General features: G+C 45.3%; 1 non-coding gene across 1 annotated transcript; it reads left to right on the forward strand.

Moving 5' to 3' along the window:
• The first annotated feature begins 662 nt into the window (after positions 1 to 662).
• On the forward strand, positions 663 to 739 carry Trnal-caa. Its single transcript has one exon. It is a non-coding gene; the product is annotated as a tRNA-Leu (tRNA).
• Positions 740 to 7,843: the final 7,104 nt, after the last annotated feature.

The raw sequence follows: 7,843 nt of genomic DNA on the forward strand, positions 1-7,843 counted from the left end.
AACGGCGAGGCTGCTACCATTTTCTCGTTGCCATCGATACATTTCAATACAGTTCCCTTACCTATTACCCAACAATTTACAATATTTTCATTGTAATTGCAATCAATTACATACAGTCTAAAATAAATACACTAGTACATCGATTACGTATTCAATGTAGTTTCTGTAATACAGCTTACAGCTTTAGAATCAAAAGTACAGTGCAAGTTATCGACGAATATTAAACGGCGAAAGTTTTGGATGGAGCAGAAGGTGTTTTATGTAAATTTTCGGTGTTACGAACTATGGTATAGATAAACATTTATTCAAAGGTGAACAGTCTCATAATTTTAACAACTTTGGAAATTTTTGAAACTTCCTGGCAGATTAAAACTGTATGCTGGACCGAGAATCGAACTCGGGACCTTTGCCTTTCAAGGACAAGGGCTCTAACAACTGAGTTACCCAAGCACTACTCACGACGCGTCTTCACAGCTTTAATTCCGCCAGTGCCTCTTCTCCTACCTTCCAAACCTCACAGAAGCTCTCCTGCGAACCTTGCAGAACTAGCACCCCTGGAAGAAAGGAGTTTCGCAGGTGAGCAGGAGAGCTTTTGAGAGGTTTGGAAGGTAGGAGAAGAGGCACTGGCGGGATTAAAGCTGCTAGGACGAGCCGCGAGTCGTGCTTGGGTAGCTCAGTTGGTAGAGCACTTGCCCGCAAAAGGCAAAGGTCCCGAGTTCGAGTCTCGGTCCGGCACGCAGTTTTCATCTGCCAGGAAGTATCATATCAGCGCACACTCCGCTGCAGAGTGAAAATCTCATTTTGGAAATTTTTGTTTCAAGTTTACATATACACACGATCAGACATTCGTCTCTGCGACTTTGTGTTACTTCGAACCTACACGCTGTCCTGTTCCGTGGCAATAGGCCATTTATGCATTGTAAGTGTAATTTACCAGTATTTCCTCCCGAAAAATTGAGACTGCTATATTCGACACCTCAGAGTGTGCTACGGGTGTAGGTGACCAAGAGCGTCTAACGTGAGAAATAAAATTACATACGCACAGCAGCAGCGGTGTGGAGTGCCGAAGCTGCAACTTCGTATCGCTATAATTACGTCGACTGTGCGAACCTACATCACACGCGTAAACTTATTAAACATAGGCATAGCTGGACAGTCCTGAAAGCTTAGACCTTTTTAAAGGCGATCCTAGTTAAGAGGAAATCTTCTTTGTGAAGCACATTAAAATTTAACTTAACATGCAAATAACATTCACTCCTACTTTAACATTTCAAGTTTAATATTCATTGATGTAAGTCGGAATTTAAATTTTTCTCTCTTTATTTTCTTGTTGTCATATATAATAACGGTTAAATGAGGACGTCTAGAACATGTAGATCTATCAGCTGGTGCGCTCATTGTTATACCAGGAAGCTCAGTTTTTTGGACGTGTACATTTGGCTATTTTGGTTTCGTGGTTGTAGTCCACATTCTCTGTAGCGCCATTGGCGATCTCACAAACTTTGAATGGGATACCGAAGCTCTCCAATATACATCTAATCATGAAAGGATACAAGGTTCTTTTTTACGGGGGAGAGAAATTCGTCGGTTAGGGGTTTTAATGCTGTGAGAGCACTCGGCAGAAACTCCTTCATCCTTTTGAAATATTTTGTGATCCGTTCCTCCGAACTTCCCTTGCCCGTATCGCCGTTCGCGGAAAAATTTGGCGCTCTCTGTGCGAATTCCCGGAGAGAGTGTATTCCTTTTACTTTGCACACAGCTGGCTGGCACGCGAATACCTCGGAAGGGGAAATTTGTTGTTGCGAAAATAAATTTCGTTCCGCGCAGCATATTTCACGCCCCGCTGATTATTTTTCCCTCCGGGGCGCCGTGCCGGCAGACACAATGGCTCCAGCAGCTGCAGGGGCAGACACACGGACACAGAGAGAGATAGACAGAGAGACACGGACCCACAGACACGGAGACAGAGACAAGGCGTCTACGTCTGCGTCAGGCCGGCCGCTGCGACCGCAGCTGGCGGATACGCGGCTGCGGTCTGCAGACAGCGGAGGCGTGCGAGCAGCACCACAGCACCGTACAGCAGTACAGCGGAGCGCAGCTGCTGTCGGCCCAGACAGCGGGGCGTGTCTGCTGCTTCCGTAGCGCAGGCCGCGACGAGAACCGCAGGCTGTCTGCAGACAAGCGTATAGCAACGACGGGCGTTCTTCCGAAACGCCAGCTTCAGTGACAAAGCCAGAATGTAAACACAGCCGTTTCTTTTTGCGGGCGGTGTCAAAACATATAACAGCGCTGGGCAAAAATGGTCGCCAGAACATCTACATCTACATAAGGGCTGTAAAACGACTATGTAATCAATATTTCATATTTTTATCTAACCTGGAATCATGATGTCAAATTAAACACCTTTCAGCCGTAAAATTTCAACGTTATTTTGTTAGGCAACCAGTTTCGGCGCTTTGTTGTTCCGTCTTCAGGCCCTTGGCCGACGTGTAGCAATAATCTACCTCCCTTGTGATCGAATCAGAGGCCAGCAATACTGGTATTAGTAGATAGCTACTTGCTACAATGACCACTTCAAACATCATCTGCCGAGTCGGTCAGGGACCTGAAGGTGGTGCAATAAAGCACCGAACTGGTTGCTAATAAAACAAGGTTAAAATTTGACGGCTGAAAGGTGTTTAATTTGACATCATCAATCGAACAGCCGACTCCCGCGACTATCGCTATAAAGATGGACATACAGAAGCTGGAATCAGTCGAATACCGGCGATGCACAGCGAGTTTTGAATACCGAGTGTGAAGGACAGCAGTCAGTTTGAAATCCGTAATTTACTGTAAATCTAGATTTCGACAGTAACATAGTATTCATTGACGCTCAAATACAAAAGCAGGAGGAATCAAGAACAAGTGAAATATACGTACGAGTGTCATTCAATAAGTAATGCCCCACATTTTTTAGAAGCCATTAATATACACAGACAAACGTCCTTGTTGGTGCTTCACATATGACGTCTCTTCTGTGCGCCGATGAAGTTTCTAACCGTTCTGGCAGATGGCAGAGCCGCAGTACAGCGTCAAAATGGCGTCTACATACTACTCACGTAAAAAGCAGTGTGCTGTTATTGAATTCTTGTGTGCAGTAAAAGAAACAGTGGTGAACATCCATAGCCCTTTGTGTGCAGTGTATGGCGATGCTGCAGTTGATAGGAGTAAAGCTGCTGATGATCAGCCACGCTCGGGACGTCCTGTCACAGCCACTGCTCCAGACATGCTGAACCGTGCGGATGCCATTATTCGTGCCGTCCGGCTCATCAACATCTCGACATTGGCTTTACAGTTGACGGTCAGCATTGAAAGTGCGTCTGCAATGATCAAGACTCTCGGACATTCTAAGAGGTGCTCACGATGGGTTCCACAAATGCTCACAGCGGACCACAAGACTCAAAGGAAGGCCATTTCATCTGATTTGTTGGAGCGCTTTGAGACCGACGGAGAGGCCTTTCTGTCACGCATCGTTAGGGGGACTAAAGCTAGGTGCACCACTTCGCGCCGGGAACAAAAAGGTAGATCATGGAGTGACATCGCCGGCCGCTGTGGCCGAGCGGTTCTAGGCGCTGCTGCGGTGCTGCTACGGTCGCAGGTTCGAGTCCTGCCTCGGGCATGGATGTGTGTGATGTCCTTAGGTTAGTTGGGTTTAAGTAGTTCTAAGTCTATGGGACTGATGACCTCAGATGTTAAGTCCCATAGTGCTTAGAGCCATTTGAGCCATTTGGAGAGACATCATCCTCATTCACCACAAAAGAAGAAATTCAAAGCATCCCCCTATGCCGAAAAAGTCATGGTGACACTCTTCTGGGGTTGTGATGCCAGTAGGATCAACGATCAATTTAGAGGCATATGTGAACACTCTGAATATACTCAAGAACTTTGTCGACGTGCTCGATCGGACAAGAATCCAGCAGAAATCTTGCTCCAATACGATTATGCACACTGACACACAAGTCTGAGAACCCGGGAACACATCGCCATATTGGCTTGGACATCATTGCTTCATCCTCCCTACAGTCCAGACCTGGCACCCTTGGACTTGCGTTTCTTTGGGCCGCTTAAATATTCTCTAGGGGCACACTCTTTGAAGACGACGAGAGTGTCAGTCGTGCAGTGAAAACGTAGCTACGCCTATAGGACAAAAACTTTTACCAGCAGGGAGTACATGCTCCTCCACAACATTGTGAAACGTCCCGTTAGAAAAATTAATGAATTACTGTACTGATAAACCTCTTATATTGTTGGATTTTCAAACGGCTGAGCAGAACTGAACGTACTCAGGCATTTCGCTCTTCACCTATTCTGATCAACACTAAACTGACACAGAATATTTTCAGCACCACGCAATCTGACTTTCAAAAATAATGCGTACAAAAGAATGGCCCTGACTAACATTAACCTGTACCTTTCACAAATCACTTACCTCACAAAAATCTTCGTTACTCGAACTACTGCAATACAGCGAGCGCCACTACTGCCAGCTAAATAAAAGATTCAAACTACTGAAGGCACTAACTACTGAGAGGCATAGTTAGAAAATGAAAGATTTTGATAGAGAACAAACAATTTATTTACCGTAATAGTGTTCAAAAGTCATAATATATATAGCAGTTCATGACATCCAGTCTTACAAATTTACTGTCTCTGATGGACACACGTCCAGATCCTTCGCTCTCAAAACTCCGCCATTTCTCTCCCCACATCCACCACTGCTGGCGGCTCACCTCCAACTGCGCAACGCTACGTGCTGTTAACAGCCAACTGCCCAACACTACAATAGCACACACTCCAACAATGCAAACCAACCGCAGCCTTCACACAGCACAGTCAGTGATTTTCATATAGAGCGCTACGTGGCGTTACCAACATCAAAATTTAAACAGCCTATTTACACAGTAAAGCGCCGAAACTGGTTGCCTAATAAAACAAGGTTAAAATTTGAAGGCTGAAGTGTGTTTAATTTGACATCATCAATCGAACAGCCGACTCCCGAGACTATCGCTATAGAGATGGACACACAGAAGCTGGAATCAGTCGAATACCGGCGATGCGCAGCGACTTTTGAATACCAAATTTGAAGGACAGCAGTGAGTATCAAATCCGTTATTTACTGTAAATCTAGATTTCAACAGTAACATAATATTCATTGGCGCTAAAATATAAAAGAGGAAAGAATCAAGATCAACTGAAATACACGTACGAGGGTCGTTCCATAAGTAATGCCCCACATTTTTTTAAAAAGCCATTAATATACATAGACAAACGTCCTTGTTAGTGCTTCACATATGATGTCTGTAGCGTCAGAATGGCGTCTACATATGACTCACGTTGCAACCAGCGTGCTGTTATTGAAATCCTCTGTAGGCAAAAAGAAGCCGTGATGAACGTCCATAAACGTTTGCTTGCAGTGTACGGCGACGTTGCACTTGATAGGAGTACAGTTGGGCGATGGGTAAGGAAAGTTACAGCCTCAGGAAATCCAGAAACGGAGATCGATGGTCAGCCACGCTCGGGACGTCCAGTCACAGCCACTGCTCCAGACATTCTGAATCGTGCGGATGCCATTATTCCTGCCGACCGGCGCATCACAACTCGACAATTGGCTCTACAGCTGTCGATCGACATTGGAAGTGCGTCTGCAATGAGCGAGACTCTCGGATATTCAAAGTGGTGCTCACGATGGCTTCCATGAATGCTCGCAGCGGACCACAAGATTCAAAGAAAGGCCATTTCATCTGAATTGTTGGAACGTTTTGATACCGACGGAGAGGCCTTATCGAGGATCGTTATGGGGGACGAAAGCTGGGTGCACCACTTTGCGCCGGAAATAAAAAGGTTGATCATGGAGTGGCATTATCCTCATTCACCACAAAAGAAGAAATTCAAGGCAACCCCCTCTGCCGGAAAAGTCGTGGTGACACTCTTCTGGGATTGTGATGCCAGTAGGGTCAACCACCAGTTCAGAGGCATACGTGAAGACTCTGAATAAACTCGAGAACCGTCTCGACGTGTTCGAACGGACAAGAATCCAGCAAAAATCTTGCTCCAACACGATTATGCACGCCGACACACAAGCCTGAGAATCCGGGAACACATCGCCAAACTGGGTTGCACATCATTGCCTCATCCATCCTGTAGTCCACACCTGGTACCCTCGGACTTCCATCTCTTTGACCCGCTTAAAGATTCTCTACAGGGAACACACTTTGAAGGTTACGAGAGTGTCAGTCGTACAGCGAAAACGTAGCTACGTCTATAGGACAAGAGCTGTTACCAGCAGGGAATACATGCTCCCCCACAACATTGGCCTACAGCCATAGAACGTGATGGAGACTGCGTAGAAAAATAGGGCATGGACAAACACGTTGATGTATATTGTCACCAAATTCTGACTCTTAACAATACATACGTTCTGAGGAAAAAATAATGTGGGCCATTACCTACTGAACAACCCTCGTATGTGCGAATTTAACGTAGCTCTACGAAACCTCGTGAGGGGTAACAAAGCAATAACAACCCATTAACAGAATAATAAATTTGATGACAACTGACTCTAGTATTTAAATGGCATAAACAATATCGAAGCTGTTGCAGACAGAGAGCATATGCGTCGTCGTGGATCTGTTACAGTATACTCTATAGCTAAAAATTATTGACTACCGCAACGTTACATGAACTCTAAAATACAGTGAAAAATCACGGTTTTGTCACACTGTAATCCTATGGAGGACTCCTGTCTTTTATGCCTTTATTTTCATTTAGGTTCCGTTCTTCGTTTTTTTATGGATTTTTAAATATATTCACTACATAATTGGTATATCCGATATATACCGTCTTTTAATATTCATTTAACGGTTATTTTCAAGTGTGTGTGAATTCCTAAGGGACCAAACTGCTGATGTCATCGGTGCCTAGACTTACACACTACTTAAACTAACTAATGCTAAGAACAACACACACACACACACCCATGTCCGAGGGAGGCCTCGAACCTCTGGCGGGAGGGTTAACGGCTATGGTGTTCAACAAAATTGAGGAACAGCTTCACGGATGTTTATTGCAGTAGCGGCCACAACAGGTCAACGGTGACGCGTATTCTTGGCTGTAAGCAATGGCATCAGTTTTGTTTCTGCCATTTAAATGCTACCGTCAGTTGTCATAAAATTTATGCTCTGACGTGATCGGACCTGTATCACTCTTCTGTTAATGGCATGTCATTACCATGTTCCCTTTGCACGGTTTCGTACAACTGCGTTATTCAGGGTGAATCACCTAAAACTTGCAGACCTGGAAAGTGCTACTGATGTGTGTTTTCCACAGAACGAATAGCTAGCCAGGGGCTCGTATTGATAGCCAAAAATCAGATTTTAATGAAGAATGAAATTTTCACTCTACAGCGGAGTGTACGCTGACATGAAACTTCCTGGCAGATTAAAACTGTGTGCCGGACCGAGACTCGAACTCGGGACCTTTGCCTTTCGCGGGTAAGTGCTCTACCAACTGAGCTACCCAAGCACGACTCACGCCCCGTCCTCACAGCTTTACTTCTGCCAGTATCTCGTCTCCTACCTTCTAAACTTTGCAGAAGCTCTCCTGCGAAACCTTGCAGGACTAGCACTCCTGAAAGAAAGGATATTGCGGAAACATGGCTTAGCCACAGCCTGGGGGATGTTTCTAGAATGAAATTTTCACTCTACAGCGGAGTGTGCGCTGGAGAGCTTCTGTAATGTTTGGAATGTAGGAGACGAGGTACTGCCAGACGTATAGCTGTGGGGACGGGGTGTGAGTCGTGCGT

Source organism: Schistocerca americana, chromosome 4 (genome assembly GCF_021461395.2).
Source record: "Schistocerca americana isolate TAMUIC-IGC-003095 chromosome 4, iqSchAmer2.1, whole genome shotgun sequence".
Taxonomy (NCBI): domain Eukaryota; kingdom Metazoa; phylum Arthropoda; class Insecta; order Orthoptera; family Acrididae; genus Schistocerca; species Schistocerca americana.